The 23,486-nt window shown below is 41.2% G+C and overlaps 2 pseudogenes; one reads left to right on the top strand and one right to left on the bottom strand.

Moving 5' to 3' along the window:
* Positions 1-1,269: 1,269 nt before the first annotated feature.
* Positions 1,270-3,211, bottom strand: LOC149282529 (fucose-1-phosphate guanylyltransferase-like; annotated as a pseudogene).
* Positions 3,212-3,573: 362 nt separating this feature from the next.
* LOC149282528 (E3 ubiquitin-protein ligase HUWE1-like) lies at positions 3,574-18,690 on the top strand (annotated as a pseudogene).
* Positions 18,691-23,486: the final 4,796 nt, after the last annotated feature.

Raw genomic sequence — 23,486 nt, 5'->3', positions numbered from 1 at the left:
GCATGATAGGAGTGTGATTGCTAACAGCAATCACAGTCCCATCATGCCTAGGTTCCAGCACTTACACATCCATCCAGTAAATGCTGGAACCTAGGCATTATGGGACTGTGATTGCTGTTAGCAATCACACTCCTACCATGCCAAGTCAGCCAGTACATGCTGGTACAGGGTGGCTGTAAGTGCAGACCCCATACTGCTGGCAGCATCACTACACAAGGGGGGCAGCTGGCCAGGTTTCAGCATGTACTGGCTGACTTGGCATGATAGGAGTGTGATTGCTAACAGCAATCACAGTCCCATCATGCCTAGGTTCCAGCACTTACACATCCATGCTATCACACACACACACACACACACACACACACTCATTTATTCATATAATCATTAATTCACAGATTCATTCCCTCAATCACACACACTCATTCAAACACCCTTCCCACCCCCTTACCTGCACTGCAGCTCCCTCGATGCCGCTCACAGACTTCAGCAGGGGGCGCGGCCTCCCTCTGCCTTCTCTGCTAAAGCACAGAGGAAGTAGGATGTCACGTGAACTCCGCTTCCTCTGTGCTGTCCAGAAGACCCTCCCACAAGTAAGTAGCAGGGCTTGAGGTGCGGCTCGTGTAAGATCGGTTGCCCTGGCTGCCGATCTTACGCGGGCCGCACCTCGAGGTCTCGCGGGCCGCATTTGGCCCGTGGGCCGCATGTTGGACGCCCCTGCCTTATTTTAAAAAAAAAAAAAAAACTTAAAAAAGATTTCGGGCGGCCCCTTGGCTTGGGCCCCCCTGCCGCCAAGCCCCGTCGCAGTCGCGACCCCTGCGACCCCGGTAGATCCGCCACTGGTTTGAGCATATATTACCCGACTGGCAGCATAAAGATCAAAAAAAAGGTAGTTCATTGGAATAAAGGGCACCTAAACCTTTTACCAGATATTCTGCAAATGGTGGAACTCCAGACAGAACGTCCTATAAAATTCCTATAAATTGTAACATTTACATTTCTTTATTAGTTGTTTAAATCAATGTGCAAAAAAATACAATTAAATAAACACAATTTGTATATATATATATATATATATATATATATATATATATTTAGATACCAATAGATTTCATAACCCAAATATAAAATGCCTTACATACCCTATACAGATCAAAAGTCAATCTTTTTTTTATGATTTAATATTAATATAATTATATATATTTATTGAACAGCATAAAACTTTTTAAAAATAGACCATTATACTTTAAATGTTTGAAACGGGTGAGCAGATCAGGCATCCAGCATTTCTTTTTGTCCTTCAGACGCGATTTCCTTGGAAAGCATTTTTCTGTAATTCAGCATGTCCTTTACGTCTTTGTACGCCAAAATTTCCTCGATTGATAGCCTCTTAATGCCGTCAACACTCGCCGACGGTTGGCCGTGCAAACCCCGAAGCATTTCCAGAGCTACCTCCACAGACTTTTGTAACGTGACGCACCCGGGGAAGATCCTGGCGTTCCACAGACTCAGGGACTTCTCGTCTCCGGAAAACAAACGATCGGAACTTCCAAGGCCCCAGACCTCCAAACATTCCAAGAAGTTCCTTCCAAATATCTGGAGAGATTTCAGGTCGGCCAAGGAAGCCACGTTCTTTTTCAAGTCATCTTCTGTACCAAAGAGGATGGTTGCGTACATTGGTTGCCCGTCGATCATCAAACTTATCGAACTAAGGAAGGTTTTGTCAGGTATGTTGGATCCGCAGTTTATACACAAGTTACTTACGATGCAGTATTCGCCCACAGAAACATCAGGACCTAGCCTGGAATATTCAATCATGGAACACGGCAAGACATGGGTCTTTGTATCCAGTACGCTTTGAATGACGCATACTTTCCCGTTTTCATCTCGATCTGGAAAGATGCTAAAAACGCTGGACTGAAACCCAAGTTCGGCCCCGAGGACGGGGTCATCAGTTAAGTGATAGATATATTCTTCCATGGTTCCTACGTGGTAGAACTTTGACTTATTCAACGCTATCACCGTAAAAGGTGTTCCTCGCAGGAGAAAGTAGATCTTTTTTAGGACTTCGATTAATTTGGATTCTGCCTTCGAAACGTTAGCGGTACTCCAAAGTAGCGTCGGGGCCGAGGGCCTGTAAAAAGTCCCCGTATGCGTCAATCTCACACCCAACGTCCCCCAATTCTTGGAAGAATCCAGTCAACAATTTAGCTGTCCCGTGATCCATGTAAAACAAACTATCCGTATAAACCACTTCCGAGGCGAGATGAGGACCTGAACAATCTCCTCGGGTGTTTACGGCTCCTGATTGCCACATCTTTTGAATGGAAGGCTTATGTAGGTAAGATGCGCAGGTTCTATATTCCAGGTCTTGGTACGCGTGACACGGTGGGTCTAGGACAAACACTCCATGAGTGGTACCTATGCTTAGCGTTGATGGATGAGCTAAAGCAATAATCCCGTTTCGGTCAAATCTTACTTGGAAATCCCCGCCGCTGTACAGCTCAATGTCGTCCGCACAGGTAACCACCACCCCCGGGTTCATATTCCCCGGAAAATCGACACATAGAGCTAATTTGAGCTCCAGTATTTGGTAAATCGGGTTTCCAAGAGGCAAGGCTGTGAATATTTTCCCCAGTGCGCTTGCATTTGGTAATTGTTGACTATAACCACCTGCAAAAGAAAAAGAATAAAAGGACAAAACAGTTTAACAACTTGTGTTAACCTTTGTCATTAGTCCTCTTCAATGGATGTTCTCATGATCTTCTCGTATGACCACAAGTAAGGGGACTTTTCTATATTTTTTATCCATGTATGTATCTTTTGGCCAGAGCCTTGTTACCCAAAGTCCTGGTACCCTTAGAAACAATTCTGGGTATTACTACCCCTTTATTTACCCTGCCAGCCTGATGGGGCGAGCAGGCAAAGCTCGGGGGACTCCATAGATGACCTTGCGGTTAATCAGAAATTCGTTCAGCGGTTTTATTTACGGTATTTGTAACAATGCGTTTCTTATCTATACTTTGTTTCATAACAGGAAACGGGGGGGGGGGGCAGTTGCCTATAGCATACTGACCTCCCGATAGCAAAAGGTTAAAAACTGTCACAAAACCATCTCAAACTTCTACATCACTTACTTAACAAAATGGTCACGTCACGTACGGCTCTTTTGATCCTCCAGGGCGTATCCGCAGAACTCCTGGGTGTGTACCATGTTGCATGAATTTTTAAACAGTTCCTGAATTTTGAAACTTCCCGCATGCACCATAGGTGGTGAGTGGGTGTGGTCTTGTGGAGGCCACGCCCACCGCAGCCCATTTTCATGTATGGCCACCCACTCAGTACACCCTGTGCCTACTTACGGCATATACCCCACCTTTAAATCATTTTTGACTTTATATTTAGGGGCATATAGAGACGTCTTGTTTTAACCTCTGTCCACCCAAAAAGTGCCCCAGCATTCCTTACATGGAGCAAGCGGAGCTTTCATCCCAGGCCCCACCCTTAGGAGGTCCCCGCTCTCCTTCATACAGGTATGAGAAAAGTGATGATATATGATGTCATACTCTGCACATCATAGACTGTACTGGCACTGCCTCCTACCATGGCTTCCTCCCTGTTTTAGTCCGTAACTGTATTCAGGCCATGATTGGTGAGTAGGGACCTCATTTTATACCTGATTTTATACCCTCCATTTTATAGATTAGCCTCTTATTGTATAAATCACATTTAACAGAAACAAAAAGTGAGAACTGTTAGTGAAAGAGCTTTGTTTTCATAGGATTTTTTTTCTTTTTGTAGACCCAACCATGGATCCATACCCACACCAGTTTGCCACTGCCCTCTTTTCATTTTTGTATCACTTGGCCAGCTATGACGCTGGCGGAGAAGCGCTGGTTTCCTGTGGCATGATGGAAGCACTTCTAAAGGTATGCCGGTGGGAATGTTTTATGCTAACCTACCATTTCCGTATTGTTGGCTTTTTCAGGGTAAACTTGTAGTATGTGCAAGGTATTCATAGCAAGGCTTGAGTCGAAAGATCCTTTAGATGTGCCATTGTGGCCATAGCTCTCCACATTTCTCTATGCTGAAAAATATATATATATATATGTATCTTTGTACATCTCAGGTGATCAAGTTCCTTGGTGACGAGCAGGACCAGATCACATTTGTGACGCGAGCTGTGAGAGTTGTTGACCTCATTACAAACTTGGACATGGCAGCCTTTCAGTCCCACAGTGGTCTGACCATATTTATTTACAGATTAGAGGTGAGTTCACAACAGTTTTTTTCAAGGGTTAACACTTCTCATCTAAGGCTTTGCTCATGCGTTATATTAAAGTCCTTTGGATTCCATGGTCTTTTCAAACCCTGTTTCAGTTAATGTTCTGCAGTGTTCTAAAGCTTGGATTTTAATCAAAAGACCATGCTTTAAAAAATGTTTCATTGGCAAGACACTAGCCCACTTGATACCTCTTTTTGTGTCACACGCCAGAATTAAACTCCCCCTGACAAATGAGTAAAGTAAAACTTGTCCTGATTGACGTTTAACTACAATCAGGAAATATTTAGATTCCTAATGATCCTCCTTTTGCTTTAGTTATAACTTCTGTTTAGCACAGTATAAGTAGTAGATCTCTTGTTAGGACACCAAGTTAGTCTTTCTTATAGCCAGTGTGCCTTTTCAATTGTAGCATGAAGTTGACCTGTGTAGGAAAGAGTCCCCATTTGTCATCAAACCAAGAAACCAACGCCCTAGCACTGTTCAGGAGGGTCAAGAGATGGAGACAGATATGGAAGGTAAGACATTTAAAGCCTTTTCATTTTTTTATCCTTGAATACTTCTTGGAGAGTTTGAGGCTTTTGTTTTAGCTTACAAGAATCACTGTAGTTCCTCTTTTAACATTCGTATTGCAAGACCTGATTAATTTTTTCTGATTAACCCCAATAGAGAAAAACATGTTTTAATATGTTTAAAATATCTACAAAGTTCTGAGATTGAGAAGTACCTGAAGTTTACATTCTACTTGATTTTAGTTACTGATGTGGCAATGGAGGCCAGTCCTGGACCTTCCACTTCTGCAGATTCGCGTCCTCCTGGTACAAGCTTCAGCACTGGGAGTGTAGGGTCTACCCGCTCAGGTAACTGACCGGACTTTTAAGTTCCTGTTTTTTTTATTTTATTTTTTCTGCCTAAATAAGGGCCCCCAAAGTGCATTTACTTCATTTCTGATTGTATTTGATGTTGCAGGAGTGCAGTGCATTCCCCAGAGAGCAGCTCTCTTGAAGTCTATGCTGAATTTCTTGAAGAAGGCAATTCAGGATCCAGCCTTCTCAGATGGTATTCGTCATGGTAGGTCTTCATAAAATGGTTGACAAATTAGTGCATGACATAAACTGACCATGAAACCGTATGTGTGTAAATATAAACTCATTGGAACCCCCATCTACATCAAAATTATTCTGTACATCTGTTGGCACACTTATTGCTTATGCATCACTAACATCATATTATTTTCAGTGATGGATGGAACTCTTCCCACATCCCTGAAACACATAATCAGCAATGCCGAGTACTACGGCCCTTCCCTCTTCTTACTTGGTAAGTAAACTGTTAGAAAAATGTTTATGTTATCGTAAATATTATTGCTGTCAAAGACAAAAGAAAGCAGGGAATGTCTAGTCTAGGATATATGGACGAGTTCACGCCGACATGTCTACTCTATGTTCTTCTATATATGTGCAAAGGGTCAAGTCAAGGCCATTCTTAATTATGCAGCTTAAAGAGGTGTAACCTGCTTGAAAAGTAACCAATCAGAAAGAAGCATGCTATTAGAAGTAGATAAGATGCTATATAAACCAAGTAATCTTAATGTGTAATTAGACAACGCTTCGACTTTTGTGTGTTGTGTGCCTTGTCTCGATTATGCGCATGATCTAATTAAAGGAAACTCTTTCTGAGGAGAATTCGACCATTATTTCAACCAACATTTTGGTGCCCTGTGTGAGGAGGTTCTGACCGGAGACGGGGACGACAGTCCTGAGGAACTGCACCTCGAGAATCTGCATCTGGGGTAATATAAGTCCTCCAGCTAAGATTGCTGTTAAACAGAGGCACTTTGCGACATCGTCCCTGAAACCGGCAGCATCCTCCCGAAGATTTATTACGGTCTTCTCTTCAGAAATGTGAGTAAGAAAAATATTTCTGGGAAATATTATAAGAGGTCAAAGTCTGTCAGGGACTACTGAAATAAATAACTGCGTATGCATTCGATAATAAGGAATAGTACTTGGAGTACTGAGGCTGATCAGGAGAAATGTGCACAGGTAGTTAGTCATTATTTTTGTGATAGCGAATTGTTGTTTGTAATTGTGACAATACTGTTGATGTTGGTTGCGGCTTGTATTATTGTGAAAGAGTATCACAAGACCTTAAAGAGAAGAGCTCTTATGGTCCAGGGACAGCTATACCAACCCATGTCACAAATCTTGTCTGAATGAATCTGTGTGAATGACTGTTCAGGAGTCCTTTACGGCGAACGAACAGTTAATAAGGTTGTTGTTAATACGCCCCCCGGCATTTGTGAGAAGCTCTCTGTGATCAAGTGCTGGGATTGCAAGTGAACAACTTCGCTGCGGGAGTGATTTTCCTGCCTTTACTGTCTAGGAACGGTATCTTATAAATACCAAGAGCTCTTTGTTTAACCCTGTCTAGACGTGGTATCTTATAAATACCAAGAACTCTCTGTTTAACCCTGTCCAGACGTGGTATCTTATAAATACCAAAAGATTTTCCTTGTTTTCTGCTTTGCGGTGAGATTGTATCATGGGGAAATCCCACAGTAAGGGAAAGAAACAAAAGGATGAAAGTGTTTTCTTGTGGATAAAGAAAAAACCACTGAAAGAAGACAAACAGTTTATGTATAAACTTAATCAAGAAAATGTTTAGGCATAAATTCACATTGTTCAGGTATAGTGCACTTAAAAATAGAGGGTGAATCCCTCAGGTTTCGGATGGTTGGACCATCCTGGTAGAATCTAGACTCGGAGTGGTTGGACCACTCGGTGAATGTGTGGATTTAGAAGAAACTACGTAGTGACTAAATTATAACATTCCAAATTCTATACCATGTTTCCAGCTGGTTCCAGAATCTGTTAAATGTATGTCTTGTCTGTTATCTGTGATCGATCATAAATTATATGTAGAGTCGACATTAGAAAAGCCTTTTTATCTTTTTATTCTAATGCTTTTATGCTTTTTCCAGAATTAATTTAAATAAGGGTTAATAATTTAAAAGCTAAAATTTATAATTAGCACATATTTTGTTTTTAAGGTAATAAGATATCCTGTATACCTGTCTGTGGTTTTTATGATATATATTCTTGTTTTATTTTTTGTTCAAATTAATATGCTTAAAGTAACATTATAAGTAACGCACCTCCTTACGGAGTAATCAAGGTCAGATATATCCGTTAACCATGTGGGTACATAGAACATGAACAGAGGAGGATATTAAAAAAGCTACTGAGCATGTTAAAAATCCAAAAGAGGATCCCCAACAGTTTGAGACTGATATCCGAGGGCTCTGTAACAGTTATCAATTAAATGGTAATGGTGAAGAAATAGAGAGAGAGTGTGTCGACGAATTTTGAAATCAGATTGGAGTTCAGTAGAACGAAGTTGGAATGGGTACGATAATGTGGGGCAACCACTCCCATGGGGTCATGTTGATCTAATTAACCGTTTAAACACTTTCATAACTGCTTGTACGACCAGATGGGCTCGTAGAACAAATTGGATGGAGATAAATAGATGTACACAGAAGGATGGGGAGGATGTGGATCAATATTTTTATCGGCTGAAAAAGGTCTTTGATATCTATAGTGGTTTAACCCCACCTCCCGATCCAGATCCAAATTCTGCTTATGAGCAGCAATTAAAAATGTGTTTGTGTCTGGGACGCGTAAAGAGATAAATGCGAATGTCAGTTAACATATGGTTAACCTCTGTACTGCGACGTTGAATGATGTGTTGGAATATGTTAAGCATTCTGAAAAGTGGCACAAAGAATGGGAGAAAAAGAAAGTGAGAGTAATGTTAGCAGGAGAGGAGTATGAAGGAACGTTGACAGGGAATAACAAAAGAGTGAGAGAGAGATTTCGAGGTCGTACCGAGGTAGAAGAGGTAGAGGTGATAGATGGTCACAAGGATGTTATAATTGTGGAAAGGAAGGTCATTGGGCAAAAGAGTGTCCCGAGCCAGACAAGAGAAAGCAGAATTCCCCAGAACAATGACTAATACAGGAAAAAGAGACATTGGATCTCAGTAATGTTCATGATGTGTTGTTATTGTCAAACTTGCCTGAAATTGATTTAATTGTAAATAACAAATGTGTAACATTTTTGGTTGATTCAGGGGCTTCGCGAACCCTATTAAATCATCCCACCTGCACGGGCATACAGAAAGGGACTGGTAAAATTCACATAAAGGGAGTAAATGGGAGGACACATACCGAAAGCTTATCTGTTCCCCTCCAAATACAACATCCAGAGTCTGGAAAAATAATTACCGCCAGTGTAATATTATCTGAGGTATGTCCCGTAAATCTTCTAGGAAGAGATCTGATTAGAGAGTTGGGAGTGCACATTGCACCCGTGGGAGACAAGTTTGATGTTACAGTGGGGGGAAGAAGAAATAACTATCAAGGACGGCATGATCATTACTACTATGCTTTAAACATAGATTTTACTGAAAATAAGGGAAATATAATACAGGCTTTAGAACTTGTACATAAAACATTGGAGATCTGTGATCATTTACAAGTTCAGCATTCAAATGATTTTCATTGTACAATGTATGTTAAGAAAACAGCAGGAGGAGACGAGTATTATGAATCTAAAAGATGAACAAAGTACTGTAATACAGACAGAATACTTTTACTGGACAAAGGACAGGGGGCATTATCTGGTATATTAACACCCCGAATAACCACACTTTTTGTCTCTGTGTAAACACTACATTTGTCTCTGTGTAAACAGCAAACTGATCAGTAGAAGTCTGTGGGAGATATGGTGTTGCGATGTGAGATTAATCACTCGTGGAAAAGAGATATTCAATGCAATACTGAAGTAAGAGAGGTAAATTATCTAATCATTTATTAGCCCAGGCGGCTGAGTTAACGGCTCTCATAGAGGCATGCAAATGGGCAGTAGACAAACGGGTAAATATCTATACCGACAGTCAATATGTATTTTCTACTATACATGTGTTTCCACAACAATGGAAAAAAAGAGGTATGATTACCTCCACAGGGAAACCAATAAATCATAAAGCCCTGATTGAAGAACTATTAACAGTTATAAATCTACCAAAGGAAGTAGCTGTAATAAAGTGTGCAGCCCATACCAACAGCAAGGATCCTATAGCATTAGGCAATAACTGTGCAGATATTGAAGCAAAAAGAATTGCTCAAGAGATGTTTGCCATAATCACTAACGAGATACAAATTAATCACCAGGTTCTGTATGATATGCAGCAGGCTGCCCCTATATCTGAAAAACGATATTGGTGGTCTAAAAAAGCGACTCTATGTAAGAAAATGTTTCACATTAACAACAAACCAATATTGCCAAAATCATTGGTTCGCTATGCAGCCTTATTGAGTCATGGGCTGAGCCATGCCTCAACAGGAGGGATGGTAATAGATAGATAAGGTGTTCCAAAATTACTCTAAAAAACAAAAACAAATTTTGTGTGCTAATTGTCTTCATGATAAAAGAAATCATTCCTAGATTTGGAACACCAGAAAGAATATACAGTCATTTTGTCAATCAACTAATCTCCAGATTTGCACAAGTATTTGGTATACAATTAAAGAATCATTGTGCCTATCATCCTCAGTCAGCAGGGTTGGTAGAAAGAAACAATGGAACAATAAATAATAAATTAAAAAAGACCATGGCAGAAACCGGGAATTGGGTTTCTTGCCTACCTATGGTAAAATTGAGTATGCGTATTACACCCAACAAGCAAGGTCTCACCCCATTTGAAGTAATGTACGGGAGACCCTATAGTTTGCCGCAGATAAAGGTAAAAGAGGCAAGTAATGAAAAAGAATTAACCCTAGCAGAATATATGGCAAAAATGTTGAACACCAGATCAATACAAACTGTTAATTCTCTTCCAGAAGCACAAGAGCCAATTCCTGAGAAATTGAGTGTTGGAGATTGGGTACTAATAAGGATAATCAAATGAAAGAATTGGTCATCACCGAGGTGGGAAGGATCGTACCAAGTACTACTAACCACCCCCACGGCATGTAAGATAGCTGAGAGGAGTTGTTGGATACATCAGTCGCACTGTAAGAAGGTAACACCACTTGCTGGTAGTCACTCATTAAGTCTGGGTACAAAGGGGGGTCCAGACGATAGGTTGGACTCGTCTCAAGCCAGTGAAGAAATCCATTCCCCGAACCCTGAGTTGACGGCCAGGTAGGATGAAGGGGTGGTGCCTGCTTATAGTTTATTGGGTAGTGACTGATGCTTTTACAATAATTCCTTATTCTAATGCTAATGCTAAGTGGGATCAAATGGGAAGATACCAAAGCACAAAATCTGACTTTTTCATTAGTAGGAGATAGTTCCATTGAAATTGATCTGTGTAAACTGATTCATTGTGAAAATATTGGGCAAGCAAGAAAATACGCTAAGGCCGATGTATATGTATGCTGGATGCCCGAAAAGCCCCCTGGAAAACGAAGTATAACATCATGTCTTGGTTGGGATTATGCTATGTGGACAACAGCTAGTCGAGATTGGGGATATGATACCCGGGGCAAGAGCGAGTAAAATCAAAACGAGATTATCTGTAAAAAGATTACAATCTGAATGTACCACCTATGATAATTGTAATAAATTACTATTTACTTTAAAAGAACCTATGAAGACGGATGAAAGACTATATACCATAGGCGCGTAGGTTTCTGATAATAAAGCTGTTAGATAAGACTTATACCCCACCTGGAAACGGAACTTGTCATATATTGGACTTGTTTCCCAAGGTTAAGAGACCTGAATTACCTCTAACAGTGCAAATATATGGGGGAAATTACACCTGTATGAAACTTCAGGGTAATAGCAGCTATTTTGATTATAAAGATTTGTCTAATTCACTGTGTGTCGAGACTTTTTCCACAGGACTGAGACAGCCAACCCAGATGAGAGCAGATATTTGGTGGTTGTGCGGAGACCAAAGCCCTTGAAGGACTAACATCCTTATCAAATGAACTTGCCGAGAATGCAGGAATACATAATGTGTTCACCTCTTGGTTAGAAGGATGGTTCGGGCGATGGTCGGGAATGATAATGTCCGGAATAATTACTATCACTATAGTATCCGCAGTATTGATATTCGGAGGATGCTGTTTTATTCCATGTTGCAGAGGATTTTTGAATAAGACAATTGATAAAGCTGTAAATCAGACTATGTACTCCCTGATCGACAAAGAAGAATGTGATCAATTATTAAAAGTATCTGAGACTCTACATATTAATGACGTTATTGACATGAAAGATGAATTATCAGTGCTAATGACGGATACTGAAGATGAAGAGTCTGATATTGAATAATATTTTGATAAACAGGAGGGAAATGTTAGAAAAATGTTTATGTTATCGTAAATATTATTGCTGTCAAAGACAAAAGAAAGCAGGGAATGTCTAGTCTAGGATATATGGACGAGTTCACGCCGACATGTCTACTCTATGTTCTTCTATATATGTGCAAAGGGTCAAGTCAAGGCCATTCTTAATTATGCAGCTTAAAGAGGTGTAACCTGCTTGAAAAGTAACCAATCAGAAAGAAGCATGCTATTAGAAGTAGATAAGATGCTATATAAACCAAGTAATCTTAATGTGTAATTAGACAACGCTTCGACTTTTGTGTGTTGTGTGCCTTGTCTCGATTATGCGCATGATCTAATTAAAGGAAACTCTTTCTGAGGAGAATTCGACCATTATTTCAACCAACATAAACCCAGGTCCTGCACCTTTTTTATTATTTGTGAATTTAGTGCTTTATCAGTGAGTAACGCTGCTAGCCGTTCCAATAAAACAATGGAGCTGAACTGTAAGCCCCTCTGCTGGGAAGATTCAGGACTATAGATAAATGTGTAAGCAGTGATATTATACATTGGGATGTGGTCATCAGTTTGGTTCAGCGTGAAACCTGTAGCTTGAGAACTGTTTGGGATGGAATCGCTATGTGTTTCAAATAAAAATAGCATACTTGCTTCATTTAATGAGAACTGTAGTGGATATTGACCCAGACTATTTGTGCCGTTTGACTGACTCTTGATTTTTGTGTTCTTTCTGTAGCTACTGAAGTAGTAACAGTGTTTGTGTTCCAAGAGCCGTCTTTACTGTCTTCTCTTCAGGACAATGGCTTAACAGATGTGATGCTTCATGCTCTCCTTATCAAAGATGTAAGTCATTAAACTTCAGAGTCATCAGAATATCAAGCTGCCCAGTTCAGCTGTATTTTATCTGCCCCAAGAGTGACCAACATGACAACATGTTTTTTAATTATATCTAATAACCTGATGAAAATACTTGTGTGCTATCAAATTTTATATCGGTGACCATAAAAACCCGTTGGTTAAATAACTTTTTGTTTAATTGTAATGCATATCATAAAATACAAGATTTAGTAAAGAAAAACTTGTGGGCAACAAATTGGGCCAAACACTGATATCCTTCAGCATTAAGTTTTCAGTTTAATTTCCCTTTGAAATACTAGGACGCCGTTTTGTGTTTTTTTTGTTGCAGGTTCCGGCAACCAGGGAAGTTCTAGGCTCTCTGCCCAATGTCTTCAGTGCCCTGTGTCTAAATGCCCGGGGGTTGCAGTCCTATGTGCAATGTCAACCTTTTGAACGGCTTTTCAAAGTATTGCTTTCACCCGATTACCTCCCTGCCATGAGGAGGCGGAGGAGCTCAGACCCTCTAGGTAAGACTACGCTCACCAACCGGCGTTGCAGAAAAGACTGACCAAATTCTTCCATGACAAAAGGACTATTTAACGACTCGTAGACCACGACACCTTGGATGTTTGTTTTGCATATGCAGGCTGTCCCCCCTACTCATTGTGCATGTTTTGTGATAGATTACTGACCCTTTCTGGTTTTATAATCCTGATTCTGGTTTTCCTTGATGGGAGACGTGGTGCTCATTTGGACGGTCTTTACTTATTCTTATGCATTAAGGTTTCTTGGCTTAAAATACCTTTTGTTCAGTTAACTGGTGTTTCCATTTAGCAGCTCCAGTGTTTCCCATTTGTTTCCACATGTTTGCCCCCTAACCAGAATGAGCTGTCAATGGCACCCCCCAAAATTCCCTGACCCTCCTCTAACCCCTGCTGAAGAGACCTGCATGCAGCGTAGATCAGCGCTCTTCAGGTCTCTAGCCGAGGGATTAAGAGGCCCGTGGTCTCTTCCAGCTTTGACCTCTCTCCGGTCTCCTGCAGGCGATACAGCCTCTAACCTGGGCAGTGCTGTCGATGAACTGATGAGGCACCAGCCCACACTAAAAACCGATTCTACCACCGCTATTATTAAGGTAAGGTGTTTGCATGTCCCGGTGGGGTTTGTAGGGCGCTTCCTAGCAGGGGGTTATCGACTTGTTTAAATATTGATTGTTTTATGTTCTTGCACAGACCTGGAACATTCGGGTTTCCCTTTGCCATTTTCTAGATCCTCTTAAGTGTTTAACCATTTGGATTTGCGTCTGTTTTGTTGGAGATTAACAAATTGACTCATAGTCATGGATACTGGGCATGCATGTCTTCAGGTCTTGTGACCTGTAAACTTTGTTCCAGACTTCATATCAGACATTAATCTGTTATTAATCTGGGTTAAATTAAGATAATTTATAAGAGACTCATATCTAATAAACTTGAATTTTTATTCTTAAGCTCTTGCTGGACCTCATATGTTAACTTGCCTTTTCTCTCATAGTGTTGTGGGAATTGAAGAGAGAATCCCGATTCCTCTGATGGATTATATTCTCAACGTGGTGAGTTTAGAAATAGTGTAATAGAGCCGATGTGTAAGAGCGCAGGGCTCAAGGGCTCCCGATTATAGCCCACAAATTTACAACCCTGATTTTAACCATTTTGGTACAATATTGGACCAAAGATTTTTAAATAATGTTTCAGTAAAATTTTATGCGAAGCTACTCATATCTGTGAATTTTCCAAATGACTTGAAAAACTTACCAATTCACAGATGAAATTTGTGGAATCCATTCTAAGTAATAACACAACGGACGATCACTGTCAGGAGTTTGTGAGTCAGAAGGGTCTCCTGCCTCTGGTCACCATCCTTGGTCTGCCTAATCTACCTATTGACTTCCCTACCTCTGCTGCCTGCCAAGCTGTGGCAGGTGTCTGCAAATCAATATTGGTAAGTAACATTTGTTTCCATTTATTCTAATACGTGGTTGTTAAACACCAAGCCTTGATTGACTCAGACAGATCAATCTGGACCACCTGCAGAAATGTCTAGAAATCCTAGCCTACTTGCAGCCAATGGGGTTGTAGCTAAAAATCATTGTGCTGGATGACCCAGCGAGGGTTCTCCTAAAAGAGAAAAAAAAAAACCCCAAAAAATACTGGTCCAAATCTACGAACGAGTGTCTATAGCATAGCTGTACTGCCACAAAATGCTGTAATACTTGGGCAACCTGTCAGCCCAGTACTATATTATGGGCAGGCTAGCTGGACAATGTCTTTGATGTTTATATTCTCGGTAGTTCTGTTTTTTGTTAATGGCCAGAAAATAAATACAAGCAGAAGTTCCAGGACTGTTAATAGACAACATCTCCCCTCTTTCTAGACTCTGTCTCATGAGCCTAAGGTTCTCCAAGAAGGGCTTCTCCAGCTGGACTCCATTCTTTCCTCGCTGGACCCATTGCATCGGCCTATTGAGGCCCCCGGTGGCTCAGTGCTGTTAAGGGAGCTGGCATGTGCTGGAAATGTAGCAGATGCCACTCTGTCTGCTCAGGCTACCCCCCTACTCCACGCATTAACTGCAGCCCATGCATACATCATGATGTTTGTACACACGTGCAGAGTGGGACAGGTAAGGGCCCCGACCGGGTGGGTCTAAACATTTTGTTTTCATGTTTTCCGAGGCAGCAGTGTTGCTTTTGCGTGCTCTTAATTGCCATATTTCTTTTCTTCTCCACAGAGTGAGATCCGTGCCATCTCTGTCAACCAGTGGGGTTCTCAACTGGGTCTCAATGTTCTGAATAAGCTGAGTCAGCTGTACTGCTCTCTTGTTTGGGAAAGCACTGTTTTGCTGTCTCTCTGTACTCCTAACAGGTACGCGCATGTGATTCTTCTGTTTCCCATACCCAGAACTGTTTGCTTTTCATAGTGTTTGTGGTCAGAAATCTACATTTGAGTCGAGGTTCTGCCATTTACTTACCAACCTTGTACTTTTTTTGACAGCTTGCCACCTGGCTGTGAGTTTGGTCAGGCAGACATGCAGAAGTTGGCTCCCAAAGAGGAGAAGGCAGCAAGTGCCTTGCCCCAGGGAACAAAGAGGGCAGGTATGTTTTCTTACACTTCTTAAACTCATTCTGAGATGTTTCTGGTTCAAACCTGGCCCGGTGCCATGACATATGGCAATTAAGTAACATATTTAAGTAAAATATTTTATACACAAGGCCACATATCCAGGGTATAATAAGTATTTCTTTAAGACGCCTATGCACAGTTGTCTTGGATATTAGGCATCTACAATATTGTTGCATGGTTTCATGGATGACTTTCACTATATTTCTTGTATAAAAAGTTAAATATTTTATGCAGAAGTGCATATTTTAATATAGTGTATAGTGTATACTCTATATGTATAAGCCATCGTATCTGTGTTACAGAAGGTGAACCCGAGGTGAGTGCTGTCGGTGAGGAAGCCACCGGCTTACTAGAAGGTATTGGACTTGATGGGGATGCGTTGGCGCCCATGGAAACAGATGAACCCAGCGCGTCGGACCCCAAGGGGAAACCAAAGATCACCCCAGCAATGGCTGCCAGAATCAAACAGATTAAACCATTATTATCAGGTATTTATAAAATATGTTTTACATGGAAGTAGTTTATTAAATTACGTATCGATTTAGATTTTTTTTTTTTTTTATAAGTTTATAAAAATACATGCTGGGTATGATAGGGCTGATCTTGATGAACCTTCAAATAGTTCATAAAGCTTGTACCTGCTATACTTGCCAATAAGTAGAGTACACTAACAGAAGCATGGATATGAACCTTAAGCAGAAATCTAATATGTAGAGCACAATATAACATCATTTTTATTTTGATTTATTTATTCATATTTATGTTTTTATTTTTTTAGCATCTTCGCGGCTCGGTCGTGCCCTGGCTGAACTTTTTGGCCTACTGGTCAAACTCTGTGTTGGGTCTCCTGTGCGCCAAAGGCGAAGTCACCATGCAGCCAGCACCACCACAGCCCCGACCCCAGCCGCGCGCTCTACGGCGTCCGCACTCACAAAGTTACTGACGAAGGGACTTTCGTGGCAGCCTCCTCCATACACACCAACTCCCAGGTTCAGGTTTGTGCTACACGGGTCTCGTTCACAAGTGACAAGCTTGCTTTGTATTAATCTCTTAACTGAAGGATGTTGGATTTTGGGTGGTGATTTGGTTAATTAGAAATAGTAATAGGCTGGTAAATATAAGATGTCTCTTTAAATTTGATTTGTCTAACATTGTACATCTGTGTTGTTCAGGTTAACCTTTTTTATCTGCTCCGTTGGCTTCACCTCTCCCATGTTGTTTGACGAGAGGAAATATCCGTATCATCTTATGCTGCAGAAATTCCTCTGCTCCGGTGGACACAACGCTCTCTTTGAGTAAGTGAGCCGCCTGCTACCTGTAGCGACTCACGGGAGACAGAACAAAGACTTTCCGAGGCCTCAGAAATATATTTTGCTTTAACACGTTCCAAATGGGGAAGTTACATGTTTTTGTTTTCATATACTTCAACGTCACATTTCCCATCATGCACCTGACTTCTACCTGCTACTGGCTGATTTTTAGAACGTAAATGGTGAAAAAGTATGTTTCCATTAGTGTAATTGGCCAATACATTCCCAACACAGTGACTACTTTTATACTTGTTAATAGAATGTTCCTTGATTTAATGTCCATATGAAACATCTGGAAGCATCATTTTGAAAAACTAGAACAACGTACACTTTCACTCTAACACATTTGTTTTAAAATTTAGAACCTTTAACTGGGCCCTCTCTATGGGTGGCAGAGTGCCGGTGTCGGAGGGCTTGGAACACTCTGATCTGCCGGATGGCACGGGCGAATTCCTGGATGCTTGGCTTATGCTGGTGGAAAAGATGGTAAATCCTACCACAGTCCTGGAGTCTCCTCACTCCCTGCCACCAACCAAGTTACCCGGAGGACACAACTACCCTCAGTTCAGCTCATTGCGCTTCCTTGTAGTCACGCAAAAGGTAAAAATTACACCTTTCCTGGTATCTACCTGCGCCTTGGAATCTTTGTTTGGCTGTGATCAGTGTACCTAACAGTATTCCATATTTTGTCGCTTACAGGCAGCCTTCACCTGCATCAAGAACCTTTGGAATAGAAAACCTTTAAAAGTATATGGTGGTCGTATGGCTGAGTCCATGCTAGCTATCTTATGCCACATACTGCGAGGGGAGCCAGTGATTCGTGAGCGGATGAGCAAAGAGCGTGAGGGTAGTCGGGAAGAAGAGGGTCAGCAAGACGAAAGTGGAGCGAGGCGAGAGCCTCAAGTGAACCAGCAACAACTTCAGCAGGTGGGAGTAGTACTTTATTTTCTTGTCTGTGGCAATCTTGGCCTTAAGTAAACCTTTTACATTGTAGCTGTCAGCTGAAATTGGAACAAGTGTTGTCAGCATGCTGCTTCTGCTGATTAGACTGAATGCCGTCTCCTAACCATACAATCGTCTCTCTATAGCTCATTGATATGGGATTCACGCAGGAACATGCCATGGAAGCTTTGCTTAACACCAGTACCATGGAGCAAGCCACAGAGTACCTCCTCACCCACCCTCCTCCTCTCATTGGTGGAGTTGTACGGGTAAGTGTGCAGGGTGAACGTTTCCTCAACTTATTCCCCCCCCGACCCTTCACATGAGTGTGGTCCGGTTCTGCTTCCCTCCTGTATCCTCATCACATCTCCTTCCCTGTCGTCCATTCCTTTCCCCTTTCTACCGCAGGCTTCTCCGTGCCGCTATACAGGTTAGATGTAGCACACGCTAGTCAAGTCATAGACAACTGACTAAAATTTGAAGAGGGGCAGTAGCCAGAGTAGAAAAGGTTGGCCCGTCTCCCTGTCATTGAAAGATTGGTTCCCCTGGCCGAGCTGCAGTAGCTTCCCTCTTCCCCATTCTACTCCAGCGTTCCCGAGCTCCACCGGGTTCTTGATGTCTCTCCTCTGCTTGTACACCCTTACACTCATGCCCTGACTCCCCATTCTGCAGAGCAGCCCAGCTCACGGGTATCTGTTGTTGCTCTGCAGGACTTGAGTATATCAGAGGAAGATCAGATGCTGAGATCAGATGCTGAGATCCATTGCCATGTCGTTGGGACAAGATCAGGACCGGCCGAAGACTTAACGCCGCCTGGGGCGAAGTTTAAAATGCCGCCCCCCGCCGAGGGGGGGCGGCATTATCTACCCGCCCCCCACCGGTACTTACCCTTAAACAGTCCTGCGGCGAGTCTCCCTGTGCTGCCACGGTGCCGGCTTGTAATGCAGAGCGCCGGAAATTCACGTCACTTCCGGCGCTCTGCATTACAAGCCGGCACAGAGACCGAACAGGGAAACTCGCCGCAGAGGAGAGAGAGGGGCGCCGAGCGGGTAAGCGAAAACCACTCGGTGCCCCTCTCTCTCTCCTCCGCTTCAAAAAAAACAAAAAAAAACACGCTTCTGAAGTGCCACCTGGGGCAATTGCCCCAGTCGGCTCCATTGTAGGGCCGGCCCTGCATAGGCTGTAGGAATACCCTCTCCATCTGTCACACCCATCTATCATGAGTAGAGCCTAGAGGCAGCAGAAATTAAAGGGCTGGTGTACAAACCCTAAAGCTCTTGAGCTGTAGCTAGAATACTATTCAAAATAATCCCACGTTTAAGACTATGTGTGGATTAGGCCTCCTCCTTGCAATGTCTCCAAGAGTGTTATGCACAGAGTGTACGCAAAAGAGGCGCTCAGCAAAGTTTGTACATTGATACTTCTTTGCTGTTCTTGGAAGGATCCTTTGTACACGACTGTGTGCTTTAAAAGTATAGACCAATTGTTTTTAATAATATTTCCAATTTGAAAGGAGTGTGTGTCATATTGGGAAAGAAAAGAAAATGCACATTTTCAATATCTTCTCTACTTCTATGATTTTGATCCCTAAATAGTTTCTCTTGGGACTTCCTCAATTTGTCTATTTTTGTAGAATTTTTTTTTTTTCTTTAATTTACCAGTTTGTTCTTTGTATAATGTCTTAGAACTACAATTACATCTCAATCATAAAAACTGACCTTTGGGAATCTCGTTTAACTAATGTGGAAGATTTTTATATTTTAGGTATATATCCATTATTATCAGTGGATGAAAAAAAAAAAATAGATTGAATATTGTTCCGACACCCTAGCCTTTTTAATGTTATATACAGCAAGTAAAGTTGCAGTTCCATTAAACATGCTGTTCTCTCATACATGTCTAAAATGTGGCAGTCTGCTTTTCATTTCCATGAACTCCTTGTAAATTTCCTACTTTCTATAAAATCTTCAGTACACAACAGTTCTATATCTTCTATGTAACACAATGCGGAAAGTTGTTTTTTGTCAAAGTTTCTACAACATCTTCTACTGTTTTTAGGATATAGGGTCTCTTTTTCCTAGTGTAAGAGTTTAATGCACCGTTCATTCCAGGACAGAACATTTAATGGTCGGGGTGTTGTCCTGTTTAATCTGGAGCCTCAACAGCAATACCAAAACTCGTTTTTCGGATGAGTCACCTTGTACTAACTCTGTTACTTCTATTTTTTGTTCAGATTGTGCTGAATCATCCCTGAAACACATAATCTGTTTCCAAACAAAGGAATTAGATTTGAAGAAGACAATAAGTGGCAGTTGTGCAGCCTCGGATTGTAGAATGCTGAGCAAGTTCTTTAAATGATTTATAAAAATTTTCTGTTTGTTCAGTTTCACTAATAGGAAAATATGGGCAGCTGTGTAGTTTCTCCTTTTTTCTTAAGATCAGTTACCATAAACTTAAAGAAATAACATTTGGGGGAAAAATTACATTTATAATATATACCTGTGACTTGATAGAAGGTGGTAAAAACATTTTTAAAAACTAAGCTTGGTGTCCAAAAATTTCCTATTTTAACACATTTGACGTGGATTGGGAAATGATCCACATGTCATTGCACTGCTCCATGAACTCCATGAGCCCACATTGAAACCCAGATAAAGCCAATGCCATAGTAAGACAATCATTGCTTTTGTAATACTGCAGCTGAAATTAAGCAACATTTATGGAAATTAACACAACTACACAAAAGTATTTACAAAGTAAATGGAAATTTACACAGTGTTCCCAGATAGGTACAGCTGCATCAAAGTCAGATAATATGTTGACATTTCCTTTTATTAGAAAGGAGGAGGAGATGCAGACTACATGGTTCATATCTGCCATATCATTCCATGTTTCTGTGTGTTCAGACATTTTCATAACCTCAATTGTGAATTTGCCCATGAAACTCCAGGTGGATGACCAAATGCACCGTTACCCCATTTGGTGTAATGGCGGCCAAATTGATGCTCAAAATTGGAGCAAGTGAGAAGAAATTTAGAAGCCAGCTTTATTTAGGAACATGGTATTTTCCATAGACTTCCAGGTAAAATACTCAAAATGTTATGAGCTAATTTATTCTCCTCCTGCCTCTTGTGCATTCTAGATGTTTCCTGAGCTGCTTTCAGTGTTTATGGGTTGAAGGAAAAACATGATATTACAGAATTTGAGGGAATGAGGTCATTATGATGAATGGTGGAACAATTAGTGCAAGGGATTTCAGCATAATTGAAAAGTTTCTTTAAAATTTTAGGATAGTATTTAAGAAACCGATGAGGAAAAATAATAGTATTTTCCTTTATGATGACCGATGAATCTAGTAACGTATTACAGTATATTACAGACGCCTGGATTTCAGCACGCAAGAATACATAACGCGAGTGTAAAATATGGTGACCTTTTGCCGAAGAAAACAGCTGCAGTTATGTATTCTTTCATTTTTCTCCCAAAAAACAAATACACCCACTCTATTTAAATTGGTGTGTATGTAATTTATGTAATACACTTAAAAGGGAAATCTCTAAATTTTTTTCATTGGTGGCAAAGTCACTTAGTCAGTAGGGTATTAATAATGTGTGTTTTGTAGGTAGGCGTTAGGTGAGGCAGTGTGCTGGAACACTTTTACTGTGTACCCCCTTTCCCATCTGGACTAAATTGGGTGGTAATATACTGTGAAGCCACATATTTTCAAAAATAAAGCCGCATTTTACAACCTATGCATGCATTTGCAGCATCTATATTAACATGACTGTGTTGCATGCTACGTTGCGTATGTGCATACCTGGGAACCTGGAGCCTTCCCTTGCAGGACGCGGCCAGGACTGCCCTGCTGACGTCGGTGGGCGGCCCTGCTGACATCAGTGGGCGTTTCCACTGATGTGGCTGACATCACAGGACACTCCCCCATTTAAAGGGGAAATGGGAAGGGAGTGGGGCATGTCACGACCCCACTCCTGCGACATGGATGTTCACCAGGAGTTCTCGGGGTCAAACCCGGAGAGTTCCCAGGTATCCGTATGTGGTGCAACCGGTGCAGTGTATCGATCTCCATGTCACGTGGAAGTGTGTCAGGTGATCATGGGTGGGTGAGTACTCACGTGAAACATTTAGTAAAATATGGGGGTTTAAGATAAACGATTAGGAATGTATTATTTTCATAATTAATGCCATATTAGAAAAATAGTGTGATGGTGGGAGTTCCCCTGTTAGGATAAATATTCATCCAGCTACAAGAAACGGTTCTTGTAACCGACCAACCAACCTGATTACCAGAGCTTGATCTGATACACAACATCAAATAAGCCAAAGTAAATCCCTTGTGTTAAAATGTAAAAAAGGGAATAGGAAAATATTTGGTGTTACGCATTATTGGATTAGTACAACTAACTCAAATATTTATTTTTCTTTTATGGAATGATTATCACAACTAAGGTGTTTTTTTTTAAGACGGATCTGTCGCGTTTTCCGAGACCTATAGGATCTCCACGATTTATTCTCCATAGACAGCCTGTGTAAATGTGGAGAAGGAAGGGAGTTTGAAATTGTAGAGCGAACAAGAAAATGATTAGATCATGCTGCCCCAGCAATAGGTTGCCTTTGAACTTAGCTACCATGTGGTAACATTGAAACTAATTGTCTCCTAAGCAGTTACACTGATCTAGCCGGCCCTGTTTTCTGCCTGCTTTACCACCATAGTTCCTTAAAGAGACACTCCAATGTCCCAGCCAGCCTCCTGAACAAAGAGTGGATATTAAAGTATTTTAGTATAAATGAAATCTGTGGGATAAAATCAATTACTTATGTTTAGAAGAACCTACGGCTCTAGAGCTGAAGTGGAGCACCTAACTTTTCTTGCCACTGATTGGCTGCTTGAAGCAACTAATCAGTGGCAGGAAAAGGCTCCATTGGAAATCAGTTGGAAGACTTGTGCAGACCATGCTCACCATCCCCTCCAGAACGCTCTTACTACCGCTCGCAGATAGAGAGATAGATAGAATTATCTATCTATCCATCCATCTATCTATCTATCTATCTATCGCATACATACATTGGTAAAATGGAAATCATTAACAACATCATAATTACCTGCAGGAGAAGCTCCAAAGTGGATAACCCTTCATCATGCTTTCTCACACTACAGCTCACTTGCAAACTCACAGCTTAGCCAATAACTCCCTCTCTGTATGCATACATTCTGTATATGATACCCACTGAAGAAGGATAGGGTTTGATTTGCTGTCACTGAGGGGCACTCGGAGGCTATAAACATAGAGAGTTATGTATAAATGCGTCAACAAGTGGTTAGCGCAGTGAGGGAATTTAAACATGCATGGTATAGGCATATGGTTATTCTGAATATAAAACCGATTAAGATTAGCATCCTAATAGCAGGAACAATGGGGAAACTAGATGCCATATTCTATGTTACTATGTATCAGTGCTATAGAATCTGCTTACACTAGAAATAAAATGTAATTGTAGCATTGTACTTATCATGTATGTGCCAAACCTCTACACATATGTAACAACCATGGTGTCGTTTAGCATCATTTACAGACACAGTTTAT

This window comes from Sceloporus occidentalis, unplaced genomic scaffold (genome assembly GCF_023333645.1).
Source record: "Sceloporus occidentalis isolate IW3139 unplaced genomic scaffold, rSceOcc1.0.p SCAF_113, whole genome shotgun sequence".
Classification (NCBI taxonomy): Eukaryota; Metazoa; Chordata; class Lepidosauria; order Squamata; family Phrynosomatidae; genus Sceloporus; species Sceloporus occidentalis.
This window is presented reverse-complemented; position numbering and strand designations above follow the sequence as displayed.